This window comes from Sturnira hondurensis, unplaced genomic scaffold (assembly GCF_014824575.4).
Source record: "Sturnira hondurensis isolate 20B ecotype Veracruz unplaced genomic scaffold, ASM1482457v3 Scaffold0002638, whole genome shotgun sequence".
NCBI lineage: Eukaryota > Metazoa > Chordata > Mammalia > Chiroptera > Phyllostomidae > Sturnira > Sturnira hondurensis.
The window spans coordinates 15,977,054-15,998,556 of NW_028075269.1; the positions used below are offsets into that span (position 1 = coordinate 15,977,054).

The following is a 21,503-nucleotide window of genomic DNA, read 5'->3' on the forward strand; positions in this document are numbered from 1 at the left end:
TTCCAAATTGATTCCCCAAACAAAGTTCAAACTTCTTAGTTTGGAATTCAAATCCTTACACGATCCAATCATTTCATTTACTCGGTGTGTATTTACTTTTCATCCTTGATTGTGAAATTAATTAAAAATTAGTTTAATTAAAATTGCACATAAATTTTAAACATTTTGATCTAACATCATATGTATAAGTATGTATTCATTTGCCAATCACTTCATGCAAAGCATGGGTGATTTTTAGTCTTCAGTATGGAGTTACCAACTGCATAAATCACATACTTTTTCCAGTTTTAATTTTCCTAGAGCGGAGTAAGTTCTTCGACACACTTCTGAAACAATTTGAATGCACAGTCCTTTTATATTTTAAAATATTCCTCCAAATGTTTATATTTGACTCTTTTCCAACCACTAATTCTGTTGTAATGTTTAAATAACTCATCTATATTGTGCCTTTTCAATACATTAATTTAGCATGCGCAGAAAAAATAAGCATCTTTCTTTTTTCACTTATATTTTGTTAGCTAGGCCAACACACTTGTAAGTTACTATATATTTACAAAAACAAGAACCACTGGTATCAGTAGTTTTAGGAAGAAAAACAAGTGACCCCTGCTAAACGTATCATTGATTTATAGAAGCAAAAATGGATGAATGTGATATAGAGTAGCTTAGAAGCCCAAAGGTCAATACGCCATGAACATTAAGAATACCTTACAGAAATCAGAAGGGTATCAGTCATTCAACAACTTGAAGTTTATTGAAGGAGATACTTGTACTTGCTATTCTTTATCCAAAATAATAATTCTGACCTTTGCTTCCCATAGTCCTTTCTCTACCCAGCCTACTCAAATTGAAAAGAAGTTTAGCAAATGGATCTTAAATTCCAACTCAGATTCCTCCTTTTCCCTGTTCAGTTCCCTGATGCTTCTACCTGAAATATTTAATCTACAATGATATTTGTATATGTGAATTTTGTAGGATAATGTTTTCTTCTTTTTTATTGTTGCTGTTCAATCACAATTGTTGCACATTTTCCCCTGTTGCTCTCCTCTGCCCTGCCCACCCCACTCTCTCTCAATCTTCACCCCATTGTCCATGCCCATGGGTCTGCTATACATGTTCCTTGACTTGCCCCTTCCCCTACTTTCCCCCTTTATCACCCTCCCTCCTCCCCTCTGGTCACTGTCATTGTGTTGGCCTTTAAGTTGTAGTTATTACCTTGCATATTTTGTTGTGTTTGAAATGTAGATGTTATCACTGAATTACCTCGGTACCCTCCCTAGAGTTTAGCATGAAGAAGGCAAAATGAATGTATCATCATCATATCTCCAGGCCAGTTATCTGGGGAATCTGAGGCTTAGAGAAAGAAGGAATAATGATAGGGCTTATACAGAATATTACCAACAAAGAGACACAGTTTCAACATAGGTGTTCATTCATCATACATCTTAATTTATAGCTGAATATATTTAGAATGAATAATTTCCATTTTTAAAAAAATTTGTCTTCAGTTTATATTGAAAGAAAGCTGCTAAAATGGGCAAAATTTTCATAAAGTATAATATATTCTAATGAAGGTATACTATGCAGTCATGAAAGATGATGCTTACAAAGAGTATTTCATGTAATAGGAGAAAAAAATCCTAAAAATGACAAGTAAAAGAAAAATAAGGCAGAAAATAAAAACTCCAGTTTAGGCACAATTACTAAACCTTAATGGAAAAAATAGGTGAAAATGAAAAGAAAAATATGTAGAATGATTGTGGGTACTTTGTTTCCTTCATTATTCATTTTATTTTAATTTTCTGCCAAGACCATATTTTAATTTTATGATCACAATGAAATGAAGTATATCTTGTTATTTTAAGGGGATTGCTCGATTTGTATAAATTAAATTATTCTCCTTTTATTAAGCAATTACTCTATTAATAGCTAATAGGAAATACCAAAAAAGACAATGTGGGTAGAAGCATAGTGCAAATCACAGCACTAGATCCTGAAATACAAGTGAGAATGCCAATGATTTATTTCCAAAGTACAAGCTGCCCAACTTTCAACTTCTAATCCAAAGATTAGATCAACAGAAAAAAGCTAAGTACATGATTAAGATCTCAATTTTTAATGTACTTCCTCAGAAGACAACAATACTATCTTTTCCCTTTAGGTAGGTGACAGCCTAAAATAATTTTAGATATCTTCTATTTAATCAAAGAGCCCCTGGGAGATAAGAAAGAGGACTGAACTTGCATGAGAGCAGACTTTTCACTTCTTAGATATGACCTGGGACAAAGAAGGTGAAGGTTTCCAGAGTTTAAGGCCATCTCAATAACACTTCGCCGATACATTTTCCCCTGTGGGCTCCCTCTTCCATTGCAGCCCTACCCTTCTGAGGCTCACGAACTAGTCCCTGGAGGTCGGGGCTGGGGGGGTTGGGAGAAGGGTTGGGGAGTGGTTTCCAAAGAGGGTACAGAACTCATAGGCAGGAAGGAAGCAGCCAACATCAACAGCAACTTCAAATTAGCTAAAAGTTTCTTGATTTTCTCAGAAAAATTTAGAGACCTCTTGAATGTGCTCATCTTAGAGTCTATTTTAGGATCTGCTCCTAGAACTGTCAAGGATTCCCCAAAGTAACTGGTCTTAAAATGTGGTGGATTTGTTTTCTAGGGATGCTGCAACAAAGCACCAAAAACTGACTGCTTTAAAATGACAAACACTTATTGTGTCATAATTCTGGAGACCAGAAGTCCAAAGGCAGGTTGCTGGTAGGGCTACGCTCTTATGCTTCTAAGGGCGGATTCTTTCCTGCTTCCCTGGACAAGGTCACCAGTTATTGAATTAAGCCCCTACCCTACTCCAGGATAATCTCATCCAAACTAGCTGCTTCTGCAATGACCCCATTCCAAACTAAGATCACATTCTGAGGAAATGGGGATTAACACTTCAACATATATTTTGAGGGCTACTAAATTCAGCCCATAACAGCTAGATACAAAGAAAGATTATCTATCCAAGCAATAAAAACAACAACAACAAAACCCACCGCCATATACACCCCAGTCCCTTCCTCTCAGTAATGCACAACTATCATTTGAAAGCTGAGATGGGGATAGAATGATTTCATTACAAAAATCAACAAATCAATAACTCCTTGAGAGGCATCATGGAAAACAATTCCACCAACACACGCATACACACCCCTAACTGCACTCATACTCCATGGCTCATTGACTTAAACAAGTTTCTTCTTCTCTCTGTAAGGAAAAAAAATAGCTTTTTCTTTCTTCATATCTGCTGAACATTTTCTCTAATCTTGCAAAATCCTACCTATAGCAGTTTCTTTTGAGCCTTTGTGTTTAAGAAAGAGGGGAGGGCAAAGCCATAAGAAACAGGATGAAATTTAGAAATGAGAGTGAAGGAGAGCTAAAAAGAAGAGAAAAAGAGAAAGAGAGACATTTGAGAATATCCATGGTATGTAGTAAGATAAAAAAGAAAAACCATATTAACAAGTATAGTTGTTAATTAGCCGTTCCTTTAATTAGTCTGATATATGCAAGTCAAGAACTTGAAGTGTTTCTACATCAGACGAACTTCTGGGATTCAGTCCCAGTGCTACTATGCTAATGATCCATAGAGGTCACACACACATAAATGTTACATAAAAGTGGAATAAAAGCATATGCTTCACGATGACAAGGAGGAGCTAGATTCATTAAATCCCTTAAGCAATGCCTGGCATAAAATAGATGCTCAATAAAAATGCTAGCATATGTGCCTTCCTCTAGTTTACTGTTTTCGGAATAGTTGTCTTGCCTTGCAATAGAATTATACCAATAGAGTTCTAATTTGTTACACATTTAGTACCTCTTAAAGCCCTAGTGATAGAACAATTTTTATATAAAAAGCCAGAAAACATTCTGGCTACAACATCAACCACATATCAAGGAGAATTAGATTTGATTTTATGGACGCATGCTCTTTGAATCGGTTGCAATTTTAAGGCTTCAATGGATATTTGTATCTATCTCTATTTATCTGTCTATCTACCTATATATCTAGCTACTTATTAATGATATAACACTCATCCATCCATCCACCTATCGATTCTCTCATTTATCGATTGAGCAGTTAATCCATTAACCTATTCATTCACTTATTCAGCAAATACTTATAAAGCACCTGTTTCTGTGCCAGGTAGTGTCCTAGGAAGTGCATAGATAGCAAAGGACAACACAAACTCTTTTGCATGTATGGAGTTAGATTCTAATGGGGGAAATCCACAAGGGTAAACAAATAAGGAAATAATATGATTTTTGCTTTCTTTGCTTCTATGCCAAGCACTGGAAATATTCTCCTATGTGGGGGCTTTAGGGGAGTTCTAGAGGGGTCCAGGGAAAGGAAACAATGCGTTCACAGGATCAGAGGTAGAAAGTCTTGGTCTCTGCTGTATAGATTTAAAAAAAAAATCACGGAGAAAGCCAGAAGTTCAGCCAGAAAGGTAGGGAGTGCACAGGTTCTAAAGCGTATCATAGAGGATATGTTAAGAATCTGGACTGGATCTGAAGGCAGGAGCCATACCTGAAAAGTGCGAAGTAGGGCATTGTCAGCCCCGTGTTTTAATGATGTCTTTCTAACAACAGTTGCTCAAATTTAAAGTCTGATACAAGTGTAACTACCTTGAAGGTCTACTGACATTATCTGGACTTGGAGTTCAGGAGACTTCCAGTTTCAGATTCAATTCCCCCTACAGCCGCCCGTTTCTTTTTGAACCAAGGAGACCTTGGTCCGAAAATCTGTTTCTGATTTTGGACTTCTTTCTTCTCCATAACCCAACTCTCAGCTCAGCTCACTTTCTGAGTCTAAGAATTTGCACTTACCCATGGCATCCCAGGAAATGCTGCTTCTTTGACGCCAGCCGCCTCTGACATGAGCCAACGTCCTAAGTTTGAGTGTAGCATTGGCTGGGTTCAGTTTGCGTCACACTCCAAATAGATGATCTGACTTCAATTGACAGTCTTAAAGTGTTCTTCGGAGGGACCATCACAAATTAAGATTGCTTTTTTTAACCAACTTATTCAAACAGGGTAGATAGGGAGAATGACAGCATCTTCACTTAAGATTAGTATCACACTAGCAGCATGTATTTGGGGGAAATGGTAATATTTTATGTTATTAGGCCAGTTTTTAACTGCCACAACACAAAAACAGTTTTCTCCCTAATAATGCATTTGTCTATAAGACATTTTCTGTTCATCTCCGCAGATTCTAGGGAAAGGATGAGTTCCCGTGAGTCCTGGCTAAAGAGAGTGCATTCCCATCATTAACAACATCAAAAAAAGGGTGTGCATGGATGGGCAGATTTAAACCAATCACAACCAAAACGTGTGACTAGAGCTGTGTAGATAAACACTTACTCATGAAAACAGGTAGAGGAAACAAAATAAATAAAACAAATGAGATATCCACCAACACTTTGGTTTGTCAGTTTTGTCAGCCTTCAAATATTTCAACCCAAAGTGTAAACTATAACGTGCTGGGGACTAGAGGAACTTAAAAAATAAGTGACTCCATCCATCTGGAGCCAGCATTATGCCAAATGATTATCAGAAGTAGGAGGTACTTCCTTGGGTTTCTGGACCACGCGAAGGTGAGAAGGGCCACAGCAGATAAAAGGTGTTCTTTACTCTCAGTTTCCCTGAGCTTGCCCCCTGGAAAATGGCTGCATGAAGGAAAATAGCTAATCAAATAAAAGCATTTATACCAAAGCTCCAGGAATGACTTACAACATTTCCTTCATTCTTTTATGTTTTTATGTTTTGTGTACTAAACTTCACAAATCATTTCTAATGTTCGAAATTAAATCATTCCCAAGGACTTGAGGGAGCCTCCCAGTTTGTATTTGGCGAAATGCAATCTATACATTGGGCGCTAGCCTATGGTGAATTCTCTGGCCCCTCATAGTAATTGTTTTGAACAGAGGCATATCTTCAAATGGCCAGGAAAGTTTTAACGTCTTGAGGTGGTTGGATCCAGGAGCTGCCACTACTGGTTCAGGTACTGATGGTGGTGGGAAACTACTGGAAAAAAATGCGTGTAGTTGGCCACAAAGTTCATATGGTTTTTTCCATAAAATAAAAGACACATGCTTTATTTTCACCAACAACTTTGTTGATTTGGACATTTTGAGTATGTCGGCCCTCTCCCATGTGGTATAATGTTGATCTTTCTCAATTACTGTCTCGGTGTGGTCACTATCAACTTCACCTGGGCTCCCTGATGATGGAGCAGCGTCCAGTGAGAGATCTGCAGCGTGAAACATCGCAGACCTCTTCTGACACATTCAATCCACCCCAGCACCTCCTCTATACACTGCACGAATCTTTTCTTTGCCTTGCGGTTGCATTTTTACCTTTCTTGAAACGGTAAAGCACCATATGCCAGAAATGTTGCTTATTTCTTCCATCTTCAATATTAAAATGACTACACAAAAACTCACCAATTTTTAATTTTTTAATTTATTTATTTGTCTTTAGAGGGGAAGGAAAGGAGAGAGGGAAAGAAATATCAATGTATGGTTGCCTCTCACGCGTCCCCCTGTGGGAACTGGCCTGCAACCCATGCATGTGCCCTGACTGGGAATCGAACTGTGATTGTCTGCTTCACAGGCCTGCGCTCAATCCACTGAGCTACACCAGACGGGACTTTTTTTTTTAAACTCACCAATTTTGATAAGTTTTTTTAAGTGCACGCTTATATGACAGCTGCCACAATACAATCTAACAAAATTGTTTTGAGTGATGTTAAAGACAACTAAGCACTACTAGCCCCATCTTACAGGAAAAAAAAAATGGAGGAACTTTATGGCCAACCCAATATTTGTGAGTGGCCAGCCGCGTAGTTACTGCAGGTGAGAACGCAGTGAAGTCCCCAAGCCTCCTGTGTAAGGGGGCAGCAGGTGATGGGTGAGGGAAGCAGGGTGGACTGACATCATATACAAATGAAACATTCTGCAAAATCTGATCTGAACATTAAAAGAGAAGTTAGTTAGACGTGACATGAAAATCATATCTGAGATTCATGATATTCCTGTAAACAAAACATGTATAAGGCAATCTCTAGAAGTCATTTTAAAAAGACCTCCGTGTAGCCTAATCTATAAATATCCAATTGTACCAGATGCCAGCTCTCAGGACTGTATCAATCTTCCTTCCTAAATAGATATTCTGAAAACCCACTGGGATATGTGCATTTCAGTACGTTTCCAGTGGGCTTCAAACACAAGCGTTCTTTGTCTGTAAAAGAATTACAACATGAAAAGACTATTCTCATTATAGAAATTCTAGTCCCCAAGGGAGGACTGAAGCTTTTCTTTGTAATTAAATTTCTTTTTAAAACAAAACAAAGAACCGTTTTAGAGAGAGCTTCTAAATCTCGAGAACACTTTGCTTTCCCCTAAAAGCCGTGTTAGATGTCAACCAATCAATCCTTCCATTGGTGATTATGGTCAGAGGCTATTTGGGACCCATTTGTTTGTTTATTTTGTTTTAAGAAAGGAGTGTGGAACAGCTGCATTTTTCTTCCTAAGAAGCTGATACGTTAAAACCCATGTACAAAGCGCTACTTTCCTATCTGTTTGAGTACTTAAAATGAATTTCTACAAATAAGCAGAAAATCATTTCATAAACAAGATTTTTATAGCTAGAATTAACTCTACCTTTATACAATCAGAATAGCGGTCACAGAGGTAGAACTAATTTATAGCAAAGTCCTTGCAAGCAATGCAAATTTTAGCAATTAAGCTGTGCCTTTCTATGACACACTTATTCACAGCCATAATCAACATGTGGCATTTGTTCCCTGTGACATAATACTCTAGACCCTCCTGACCCAGGTGGGAGGGAGCTATGTAATATAACTGGCTAGGAACAAAACAGAATGATGGAGATTCATGTATATGATAACCATCTTAAGGAGGCTAGAGAAAAATAGGCAGGTGAGAAAGTGTAAGTGTCAGAGAAGAGTAACGTAGACCCAGAAAACTAGGTTGTGATCAGTACGTTATTCAAGCACCATAAGGTCCATTAAAATGCCAACATCTAGGAATCCAGCCAGCAGAATCCTCAAGTTAGTTCAGGAAATGTTCTGGGTCAGAGTGAAGCTTTAGGTGAATACTTGTTAAAAAATGGTTTAAGCATTTGGGTACCTTTCTTTTGATAACATTTTCGTAAGAAGCTCTATTTTCCTGTTAAAGCAAAGCTCCTGTGCTTTGGAGAGAGTGGGGACCTGGGCAGCAACCTGCCTTCCGGGTGACTGAAGATTGTGCGGCGAGCTAGGGACCCAGTTCAAATCACCTCGTTCTAGGAAAGTGCTTCCTGACCTCTGTAATTCCAGTCTCCAGATCTGTAAAATGGCCCAGTGGCCTTCTCCCCGCTCTTCTGTCATGTGATAGGAGCGTGAAACCCACCCCACGTGCAGAAACAAAGATCTAATTTGAATGTTTGCATTGTGATGGCAAGCACTGTTTAATCCTTTTGACATTCAGCCTCTTTATCAATTAGCTGGGGAAAAAATCTTATTACTTTCACTCAATGAGGAATAATTAAGAATACACACACACACACATACATTGTTAAATTTTATCTCAGCCCTGTGATCCTGGAAACCAGTGGCTAAGAAATCCTACCTCCCACCTTTTTTGTGTCCTGAGAAACGCTCTACTATAAAGGACCGCCATTCACCGCATGAATTAAGTGTTCCCCCAAGTCAATCTACGACAAGATCCGACATAGACTCTCCAAATTCCCACTTTTTTGGCTCGTACATTATTAGCTGACCTGTTTGGTTTCTACTGATGAATCAGAACAAAATCTGTTAACTACACTTTGGTTAAGGTTTTCTCCTTTCCGGAGGGCCCTGAACACCACCCCGCCTTCAGCCTGATCCAGCACACAGGTTTTTGTTAACAACAGCGCTCAAGAATAAGCCCACTTTGGGGTAAAACATGCCCCGATTTACTGTCTGATCAGGCCACCTCCTCCTGTCCATCTCACTGATCGCGCCTCCCCACACCTCGTCCTGTACAGCCTTGTTTACCCCGGCCTGACTCAGAGCTGCCTGAGCTTCCTCCCTCCGGCAATGGCCCTCCTCTCTCCAGTCCAATAGCTATCGCCCCTCCTTCACAATGACCTCTCCGATGAAGCCTGGAGAGACCTACGTTGGGAATCCCTTTTTTTTTTTTTTTTTTTACACAGATGAACTTGCTAAGGAATAAAATAGGCTGTGGACTAGAAAAATTTAGGCGAAAAAGCTATTTTATTATTTGGGCAGGGAGGGCCCCAGGAGGGCAAGTTTCAGTGATAATGTCTATGATACTCAGATTTCTAAAAGTAGACATATCAGTATTGTCAATAAGGCTTAAAGTGAGTTCAAAGCAAACACTGTTCTGCAGTGTATAAAGCATTACATCAATGTTGATTAAAACCGCACCAGTCAGAACCTGTATTTCTGGTGCTGTACCGGCCCCAGACAGCCAACCACCACCACACGGAGTCTCCAATCAGCCAACTGGGGAGGAGACTGCTGAGTATCCTCACCTGGCTGTAAGCACAGCCTTTATTTGAACTATTAGATGTGTAGCACTTCTGAGTAAAATTTCACTTAAACACCCCGACAGCACTTTTTAAAAAGCTTTGAAAAGCGTTAACCTAAGACTTCCATTGCTTATATCAATCAGCTAAACGGCATCAACTTTTTACATATCTTACAGCTTCAGTTAAGCTATTGGAAAGTAGGTGAACTCACCAGTCATGACTAATGTCTAATATCAGGTCAAATACTAGTTCTTAAGCATTGGTCTAGGTATTAATATCTTGTACAGATCATTCTTTAAATGATACAGTCCAAGGCAAGCTATGCACAAGGAAAAGGCATTTGGCAACAAATTGGAGACCCTACACTATTTTGGGGCATACCTACAGGACTAACATTCATGAAAGCCCCAACACAGCTCATTCTCATTTCTTACCATCATACATCTTCCAGGTATCAGCAGGCATTTGTCATCTGCCAGGTAATAGGGTTTTAGATCCCACTCTAGCATAGCAGATTCTTCCATTTACTCACCAATTTCGTCTCTCTACTAGACACCAGGGATACAGTAGTGATAGGGCAGACCTCTGCATTCAGGGAGCTTACAGTCTAGAGAAGAGCAGCGAGCAAACTTCACAGAATAGTGGAGTCCCTTGGAGAACTCGTTAAAACCAAAGCTGCTCTGTCCCATTCGCTGACTTTTTGATTCAGTATGTGCGGGGTGAGGCCCAGGAATTTGCATTTCTAACAAGTCCCCAGGTGATGCTGGTGCCGCTGGTCTGGGAGCTGTTCTTCAGAAACCAAGTCTAGTGGTTGCCGGGGATGTGCTGCTTTCGTGAACCTTCTGACTGTACCTGTAACAATGGGACAGAGACTTCCCACTCTGTGGAAAGAGGCTGCCCTGTATTGTCAAGCTTCGTGCAAACTCATCAAGACGAATTGCAGAGAAATTGAGTGGGCCTTGCCGATAAACTCCAGATTACCTCTGATAACAAAAAAAGACTCATAAATGGAAATCAATCAAAGTGCTCTGTGTTTTGATATAAAAGAGAGACATTAACATTCAAGTTGGAGAGTTGGAGTTGTTTTGTGTTAAAAGCATGCGCTTGTCAGAGTGCGAAGCGGCTATGGTAATGACTTATATTAATATATTGTACTTTAACAAAAACAAGAGCATTTCCACATTTATAGTGCCAAAAAGCAGTGTTTGTGTCATTCATTTCAAAAGCCAGAAAATATGTTCTGATTACTGGTAGAATAATAAAATAGAACTTTTTCATAAGGATAATTTATATGTTTGTGTTGGAGAAAATATAAGACATATTCCTTTCTTATTCTGACCTTAGCTTTTTAATTTTGCTGTCAGGGCAGGGGAGACATGGGAAAAGCACAAGAAAAGGAAGGAAAGTTGTCATTCCATGAAAAACACCACTGTAACGCCTCAGAAGCCAATGCACAATACAACAGGTTTCAGTAACTCTGATTCTAAACTTTGACGAAAGCGATAAAATTGAGGCAAAACTAAAAATAAGAGAGTGCATTTGGCCTCTGAGCAACACGAAGCATTCTTCCTAATGATAAACAGTCCACAATTAATAAGAACTTCAATTTAAGGATTCTGAATGCCACCTACTTTGTAGACATGGATAGTTGTTTCTCTGTGACCTTCAGTTTTGAGGGGAATAAGGCATGGGCCAATAAGTAAGTAAATTACAAAAAAAGACATGTTGCAAACATCTACTCACATACAAAGCTTTTTCAATGCTTTGTTAAACCCTAACGAAAGTGACAGACCTGGTAAATCCTGATAACAGGTGATGATAACATCACCTCCGCACTGTTCCTGGGGCTGGAGATGAGAGACAGACCCCTCAGCAAGCTGGAAATTTTTTTCTCTCCAATGTCTCATCTAAAAGGTAATCCTTACAATAAAGGACTTTGAACAGTGCCTCTCAGTCTCAACTACACACTACAATTACCTGGGAAGCCTTCGAGCCATCCATGCCATTATTAGTCTGGAGCCCACTCCAGAATAACAAAATTACAATCTCTGGGTATGGAACCATGTGAACTCTCTAAAAGCTTTCCTGTTGTTTCAGATATGCTACTAAAGTTAAGCAATAATAATACAGTAATAACAATGTATGGTGCCAGTTGATACTAGAAATATCAGGGGGACATTTTGTAAAGTGTATGATTGTCTGACCACTATTCCGTACACCTGAAATTAATACAAAACGATTAATGATTAAATGTGAACTGTAATTGAAAAAAAATTAAATTAAAAAAATAAAAGAGAAATGCTAATCGAGAGGCAAGATAGGCCTCTGTGGCTGGCATGCATTGCATTCTTATTAGTTCATTCTGTCACACCCTGGATAAAGTCAGCTTCCATACCTCATTTTTAGCATTGTCAGAGGAATTATTAGGTTGTTTGAACTATTTTTGAGTTACGTAAGCACATTTTCTAGTATTTGCAAGAATTAAAAAACTAAAAAAAGATACCATTTGCTCAATGTCATTGGCAATAATCACTGTTTCCCAAGCAGAGCGTGTTCAGGGACATTTCAACTCTATCACCTCCACTGCAGCTCACTGAAACACAAGGAAAGATGGAAATGATGTTGAACAAAAGTGAATGCAGCCATACATCGGAGCTGCTCGAGACAGAGTATCATGTTCAAACTGCTCTGCGGTGTAGCTTTCAGAGGAGAATAAAATGGCTGTGAGCAAGGCTACACGGCATTCGCTTTCCAATGTGGCCCCAAAGCAGCAACTGGCCGTTGAAATGTGACTCAGCAGAGAAAAAAAAGCATTCCCCACACCAGTTCAGAATCCAAGGAAATAATGTACAGTGGGAAACAAAGAGCTTATTTGTAAGTATATCCCTCTAAACAGGACTGTCCTAAACTAGTAAAAAAAAAAATCATTCAGGCATGTTTCCTTAAATGTATCCAAACATGTGTGGAGTCAGATATGTACTCCCACACCCAATGGATAACCAGTGTTACAAACTTGTTGCGTATTTCTCAAATCTTTTCAATGTATCAATGCATTAATTTTATGCACGTGTGATAACATACAATATAAATTGAAATATAGCCTGATCTTTTACACAGCCTGTCAACAGCCATCTTTTCAGGTCTATACCCATAATTCTACCTCACCATTTTCAAAGATGCATTATATTTAATTGCTTGAATGGATTATTCTTGAGTTACCCATTTCCTCACTGCTGCACATTCAAAGAGTGTCTAATAATTTCCACTTAAAACAGGTGCACTTGTCTTAATTTCTGTGATAAAAAGACTGCATACATTTTGCAAGCATGGGGCTCGTGAGTTACAGCGGGTTGAAGGCGAAGACTAGAGGCAGACCGCCTACATTCAAAGTCTGTCTCTGATGTCTCTAAGTGAGTTACATAGCAAGTTGGAGACTCAAATTCTTCATTTGTAAAACAGAGATAACAATGTTTTCCACATAATCAGGCCTAAAGGGGAAAAGTATGTATTAATCAAAGTGTACAGTCATAGCAAAAAATTCTATGCATGTTAACTTTTAAAGTTTTGTTTACAACTTGACAGATGGTTCTCAAGAAAAATTGCACAGGCACAGACACTTTGGTCAATTCCTGACACTGACACACGCTTGAACCTTTTCAGCAAGAGAGTGAATAAAATACCACAAATTCATTTGAATGTCTTTATTAAGAAAGCCGTGAGGGGATTTCTATCTCAAACGGAATCAGAGAACATGAAATGGAGACTCTCATCCAGGCAGCTGTAGAGGAATGGAACTTAAGAACCAAGAGACCAATTTACAGAATGCCTCATTTACAGAAGACCGAGACCTGCCTCCTGACCACTGAACACCCACCAGGAATCTCTCCCCAATGAACGTACTATCTGGACTCAGGCTGAGCACCCCCCTCCTTGAAATCCCGGCCCATAAATGTAGCCCACCTACCTGTAACTTGCTGCAGCATGCATTTCTAGAACCACAATTTTTCTGCTATTGCCAAATAAATTTGACTTCTGGTAATTTCAGCTTGCCTTGGTTTACCTCTGTGTTCAGAGTGGCAACAGTTACTAGTCTGCTTATCCATTGGGCATTTGTTTTGTAAGCTACTGATAATTGATAATTCAGTTTTCCTTTATTCTAGCCTCTATGAGGTCAATTTTAAAAACTGACAAATTGTAGTCTATGGTTCAAATCTTGTCTGTTGCTTGTTTTTGTAAATAATGCTATATTGGAAACCAGTCGCATCCATTAATTTACATATTGTCTACAACTTCTTTCATGCTACAATGGCAGGGTCAAGTAGTCTCCGTAGACATGGTATGGTGGCCCACAGAGCCTAAAGTGATTACTCTTGAACTCTTTACTGTTGACCCTTCACAGTAATTCTTTCTATCCATGACTGCCTCTCTTTGTGAAATGTGCTTTTGACTATGAATGCAGGAATAGTACCTTGATCACTGCATAATTTTTACCTATGACAGTTTTTGGCACAGAGTTGGTATTTAATGAACATTTCAGTATATCATTTTTGTTTTACCGAAGACCATACAATTTAGGAAAATTTAAATGACTGAAAAAGAACTGAATGTTTAATTGTGAAAGAAAGCTTCTTCTCTTCTTATTTACTGGAAAAATTCTGCACATCCTCCAAGGTCAAATAACACATTTTTTGAAAGTATTCTCTAAAAATATACAGAAGTCCTGAAACCACCAACACTATTGTATCCCATATACACTATGATTTTTTCCATATGGTCACATGTAGTATGATGATATTTTGATCAACAATGGGCCACATATATGACAGTGGTCCCAAAAGATTATAATGAAGCTGAAAAATGTCCTATCATGTAGTGATACAGCCCTCGGAACATCATTGCACACAATGAATTACTCACAGATTTGTGGTGATGCTGGTATAAATAAGCATACCATGCTGCCAATTGTATAAAAATATAGCACATACAATTATAGTAGTAGGCTATACTGCTTAGGTTTGTGTAAATGCACACAATGATGCTCACACAAAGACAAAAATCACCTAATGATGGATTTCTCATTATGTATCCAGTCACTAAGCATGACTGTAAAAATGTACATTTTCACTTAAGGAAGCACTTTGTGGCTTCTCTTCGGCATATCCAAGCCAACATCACCACTCTTGTGCTTTACGACCATTACTACGTAAAGTAAGGGTACCTAAGCACAAGCATTGTGATACTGTGATGGTTGATCTGATAAGCCAGAAGGACTACTAAGTGACTGCCTGTCACCTGGGAAGCCATGCGTAGAGTGGATATACTGGACAAAGGGATAATTCAGGTCTTGGGTAGGGTAGAGACATATGACGTGAAGTTTCATCACACTACTCAGAATGGCATGCAATTTAAAATTGATGAACTGTTTCTTTCTTAACTTTTTCATTTCACATTTTCAGATTATGGTTGACTTTGACTAATGGACTGTAAAAATTAAGACTACAAATAAAGGTGGGCCACTATATCCTTCTCAAACAAACTAACAAACTGCCTCCTCCTTCATATACTACAAGACTGGAAAACCTAACATTATAGAAATATAACTCTCTATCATAATTAAGAGTTTATGAGTCTGTCCTCCTTCATAGGATATGACCTTTTATAAATCAGAGACTCTATTTTGCATTTCTTTCTATATAGCCCCAGCATCCAGAAAATAGTGGCCTTGTATTAAATATTCATTAAATGAATGAAGAATAAACTCATTGTTAGTCTTAGCCTGGGTCATTTAACTTTCCTCTGCATTAATTTAACCACAAAACATAATATTTTCTAATCAACTCTCAAGGTTAAGAGCTCCATCAGTCCCCCCCCGAAGTCATGTGCCTCATTGACCAGACTGCAGTGGGATGACACTAACTCATTCCCTTGTCACGGCAGGCAACCTTTTGCCATACACCCTAGTGAACATTTCTTGGACAAGACTTAGAATTTCTTTTTAGCAAGGTATGCCCTGCTAAAGAGAAGAGCAATGAGCCCAATAGTTCCACTAGGCTCTAATTCTTTGTGTTGTTTAGGGGAGCAAAGAAATAATGTAGTTAAGAAACTTGGTCATTGTAATTCTTCTGTGCATCTACTTAAATATTTAATCAAGACCTAGTATGGAACAAGCTATAATCCTGGAGTATATCTCCTATCCTCAAAAATGTGTCCTTCCAGAGTGGAGGAGCCGGTCCTGTGAACAGATCATTGTTTTCCAAGTGATGCATTTGAAAGAGTGTGCTATCCAGGGGAAAATCAAAGAAACAAATAAGAAAAGATAGCCAGGCATTATTAGACAAGCCCAAGGCCACAGAGCAAGTTAGGCTCTCTGGAAATAATCTCATCTGTGAAGTGAAACTCCCATAAGGCAGTTCTGCCAACCTTAAAACTTCTATTCGTCTATGGTTGAGAATGGATTCCTCAAACTGAAGATTGTGTGGCCCCATCTAAATACTCACTTTATTCTGTTTTACAGAACATGGGTGATTTCAATGTTAAAACAATCACCTCGTAATTACTCCCACTGGGAATAAATTTGCCATGTATATTTGTAGGAATCAGTGTATTGTTATCTTTTAGATGTTTTTCATCCTCAAGTTATTCCTTTTAAAAATTTTTTTACCAAAATATATCTGGTTTTTCAGTAATTCCCTAAATGATGTCCTCGTTTGTTGAATGGTGAGGACAAATCCCAGAGCACTCAGATGCCTCAGAGGGACCCTCACAAAGAAAAATGCCCTCAGCAGAGTCAGAAGTGCATGCAGCTACCTAAAAAGCAATGGTCAGCTCTCTGTATGTTCCCCATGGCCAGTGTCTGGTTGGTGAAATTGATGGAACAGTCACATACATGGGATACAACCTGTGCTCCATTTAGACTGTTCTGTCTCCCTGGTCTGGGAAAGAATTAGAGAAGTAAAGCCTTGTGTACCAGGGACATGATGCTTATAGCAGATCTTTTAGTGCTTAAACCTACAAAAACATATTGGCTTTGGTATATTGCAATTTTAGACACAACAAACACTTGGATACTCAAAGAACATTAATTAGACACTTCACTGAAGAAGCTATTCAGATTGTTAAGAAAAAAAACACAAGAAAGATGCTCAAGATTACTTGTCATTAAAGAAATACAAATTGAATTATATACCCAACTTGAGGCATGGAGGTTGAAGTGTGGACTCAATTCTTAATAACCAGTAATGTCTGTGACACTTTTTTTTCCTTATACCTCGAGGGAGTGCACCATCCCTAGAAGCACTACTATACCGGGTCAATGTGCAGAGTGGATGGAGCAAAGTCCTGTTCCACTCCCAAGCTCCAAAAACCCATTTAATATAATGCCCTCAGATACAGGATGTATCAGATATTAAACTGGTAAGAATAGATACTACACTTGACCTTAGCCAAAAGGCCAAGAAGTGACGTGTCTATGACACCTTACTCTGGAAAATTATATGCAAACTTAAAGACAGAAATGACCTAAATGGTATTTCATTGTGTGTATTTTTATATCATTGGTAAGCTACACAAGAAATAACAACAGAACGCAGTCTCAGACAAGCTCTCTGGTCTCAGAGCACACACCAGATATGAGCTCATCAAATTGGTGTTTGAATTCCAGTCCCAGCACTTACTAGTATTTAACCATACCTGAGATATTCCCCATCTATAAGATGGGGAATTGCAAGATTGAACGAGGCCTTCTATACAAAATGCTCAGTCCAGGGCTGGCAGATGATAATTGTGCTACCTGATGTGACTGTCATCCCTATGGTTACAACATCACCACACGAGCTAAATCAGCATCTCTCTCTGACATGGCTAGCACAAGTCCTGGGCCTCTATCTAAAGCATATGCAGGCAAATATCTGATTGGTGGGGGGTGGGGAAACACTCCATTATTTGATGTTGTTACAGCTAGTCCTGGGGAAAGTTATTCCGGTTCAAGGAATCTGTACAGAGAAGAAGCCTAGCTGCTTGAGGACATGAAGGGTGGGTAGAGAAGAGGAGAAGACAGAGTTTTGGTAGGTTGGCCTCATTCTACAGATTTCATTAGTTTGGTGCTTGTTGGATGAAGGGGTATCAAAAAAGAGAAGTTAAGGGTAGTTGGCACAGCACTCTGACCACAGAGAGTCTTCTTTATTTAGCTAAGATTAGGTCATTAAACTTTTCATCAAGGTCATACAATTTTGTATCTCCACACCCTCCTTTCAACAGAAGAGATGTCAATTTACTGTCTTCCATTCCTAAAAGGCTACATTTAAAACACCCTTGAAAAATACATTTGTTTATACAAATTTTTAAAAGTCATGGGCAATAAATTTCATAACAGATGTACGTATATTCAGTGTATCATTGGCCAGATGTAATCAAGACTTGATTGTGAGCTTCCTTCTAACTACAGTATCTTTCCTTTCCAGTCACGAAACTCAGACCTATATTTCAAGTCCCCTCAAATGCCATTTCCCATTGGCATGCCCAGGAAAAAGTAATCACCATTTTCTTTTCTATCCTGCCTATGTAGTTCTAAAAATTGGTAGTATAATCTACATATTTGTTTATAAATCTGACTGCCTGCTTGAAATTTAACTCTAGGGCCCAGCTTATAGTTAGTTCTCAAAAGAAGTCTTTGTTTCTTAGAAAATGATGTGATGTCATATCCTCAGGCAAGAAACATGTTTCCCATGTTATCTCATGTAAATCTCAATTTTTCTTAATTAGAGACTTTTTCTCCAGGTGCAATCCAGATCTCTTCTATTGTTTCTTGAGCCTGTCCTCTGATTTACACTTTCACACTAAAGTGAAGTTGAAAGTAGAATGATTTTATTACAATTTCCCTTATTAAAAAATAAAATACTATTCAGAAGGAGAGAGAGAGAAAAGATGGAGGGAGAGATGGAGAGAGAGAGAGAGAGAGAGAGGGAAGGGAAGGGAAGGGAAGGGAAGGGAAGGGAAGGGAAGGGAAGGGAAGGGAAGGGAAGGGAAGGGAAGGGAAGGGAGAGGAAATTCAAATAAGGAAAATAATATAGAGAAATATTTCTTAATCCAACCACCCAGGCACAAGCATAATTTATATTTTTGTGGCAATCTTTCCAGAAGCCCTCCTTCCCCTCCCCACACAGACACACACACAAAGCAGACAACTCAGTGCTTGTTTACTGACATCATTAGGGCTCATATACACCACTTCTAATAAAAAATTTCTTTGCAGTTTGGGTCTCTGAGATGTGTCTGCTGATTTAACAAATTTCTGCTGCCCATTAACTCCTCAGGAGATGCCTCTGTTAAGAGTTCAACTACTTGCTCCTCAACTTAGTTCATCAGGAACCGAATTGTCAGCTAAATTCTGATGGCAGGATCCTCACTGTGGTTAATTATGTAAAAGGTAGATAATACACAGCTGGTGTTTCAGTTTTTAGGTGGAATACACAGCATTGAAGGCAATCTAGAAATACCTTCTTGCCTAATCATCTGAGTCACAATGAAGTGCCCAAGACAGGGCATTTGCAAGAGGAAGGAAATAGACAATTCAGCAAGCACCTGTGGTGGGAATTTGTGTGGCGTGCAAGCGTGCACTCGGGGAACCTCACAGCGGATTCCTAAAGGAACGAGGGTCTGCATCCTGCCTTCACAACAGAAAATATCGGCTATGGGGAGGTGATCAATCTGTGAAGGTCTCCCAAACATGAAGTGACGGGACTCTTCCTTCACACCCTGGCCCTCCGATTCTCCATTCCATGCTTCATAAACAATCATTGCACAGAGTTGCCACAAGAATGCCATATTTGGGCTTTAACAAAGACTTTCAATTAATAACTATATAGATAAATACAACTCTAAACATTAAAGAAGACCAAATTATGCTAACAGATATTTTTAATAATAAAATTAGAAGGAAAAGGAAAACTATGTTTGTCTTATTTTTATAATGGCTAACATGTTAAGTCCCATGCAAAATACATTACATGAACTATCTCCTTTAATTCTCATAGGCTCCCAGAAGCAGTTGGTACTACATGGGCTTCAGCTTCCACTTGCCCAGATACAGTCACTCTTCACCTTCCCTCACCCTTACGTGTGAACTCGCACAGGCTTGAGCTCCTTTGTCCACTGGCTTTTGACTGGGTTCAGTCAGTGGGAGAAACTGGCAGGACATCAGATAAAGCAAGGAGGAGAGAAAGGTCAGGGCATTGATGTTCCTGGCTGCTTTCCTGCAGGGGTCATGTCTGGTTGAATTCCTAGGCAGAATGTCTACTTAGGCAGTGCTTTCCACATAGTTCTCTTTGACTACCGGTCCAGATAACTACCACAGTCACTCACCCTCCAGGCCCCTGGGTAGGAAAAGAGTGTTGAGGTCACCAGCCCTTATCAATTCCTTATACCTTCCTCACATCTATATGAATAGTTGCTGATGATCATACGGCATTGTCAGCCTCCTTTGCAGATAAGGAACCAATGCTCAGAGACATGAGATAATTTCTCCAAAGCCACAGAGGTGACAAATGTTAGAACTCAGGTTTAAACCCAGGCTTATAGCAAATCACTGCCCACACCAGACTGCTGCCTCATGCTGATTCTCCATCCAGTCTGTAAAACCCAAATGTCAACCCTTATTTTCTCTGAAGTCCTTGATAGGCTGGTGGTCCAAGGAGCAATGAGAGAAATTCAACTCCTGAATCAGTGGGAGGCATTAGTAATATCTTCAGCCACCACAGGGGAAAGTACAGCTTTATGAACCCAGGTCTAGTTAGCATAGAAAAAATGCTATAAAAGTTGTCTGCAAAATGTGCACATGGTAATTCACCTCTAAAATGCACACATTTGTGCCACTAAGTATTTTCAAATATGAGAGAGAACAGTTTAAGAAATTTCCATAATTTAACATTCCAGTATAAAACTAAGGCCCTTGTAGTTCATAAATGGATAATATTACACACGATTAGTCGGAAGTGACCAAAGTCAAAACTAGCTCTATAAAATGGACAGTCTGTGGAAGGTCACTTCATCTGCTGCCCACTATCCGGTCAGTAAAATGAGGTATTAAGATAAGGTTTGTCTTATCCTCTAACATTCAAGATTCGTTCCTATCTACAAAAAATAAAGTTTTTCATGGTCCTCTCTTGCCAGCCTCTCCATCTTAATCTTCTATCAGTAATTCAATGTTCTACTCTAGGTGAGTCAAGCTAACTGTAGCTTCTCAAAGTGATTATTCTTGGTAACTCTGCATGTTTCTCATGGTGCTCCAATGTCTGGGACTCTGCCCCCTGCCCATGCCACTTCATAAACTCCACTAACCTTAGAGATTCTGATGAAAACTGTCATTGGCATAACAGCACTATTAAATTATACCAAACCTGGAGCTACCATATCACATTACACATTTTCAGTTTACTAGATTTTGAGTGCATTCACATTGAACTGAGCTGGACAGTCTTTTTTTAAATTATTTTTGCATCCCTAGAACACAGTGCATGGCTCACATTGTTGACTCAATAAATATGCACGGAATACATGTATGAATGAATGAATGTTCTCAGCAGCATTATTTGGAATAGCCAAGGGCTGAAAGAAGTTAAATGTCCATCACTAAATGAGTGGATCAAAAAACTGTGGTACAGTTACACAATGGAATATTACACAGAAAAAAAAATGAAGAAGAAACTCCTACCATTTGTGACAGCATGGATAGAATTGGACAGTATTATGCTAAGAAATAAGCCAGGCGGTGAAAGACAAATACCATATGATCTTACCTATAGGGGAACCTAATCAACAAAATAAACCAGTGAGAAAAATAGAAACAGAGATATGGAAATACAGAAAAAACTGACAGTGACAAGAGGGGAGGAGGATGGGGACAATGGGTTAAAGAAAGAAAAG

General features: G+C 39.0%; 1 non-coding gene across 1 annotated transcript; it reads right to left on the reverse strand.

Moving 5' to 3' along the window:
• Positions 1-16,855: 16,855 nt before the first annotated feature.
• Positions 16,856-17,046, reverse strand: LOC118983220 (U2 spliceosomal RNA). The gene has a single exon (XR_005065664.1). It is a non-coding gene; the product is annotated as a U2 spliceosomal RNA (small nuclear RNA).
• Positions 17,047-21,503: the final 4,457 nt, after the last annotated feature.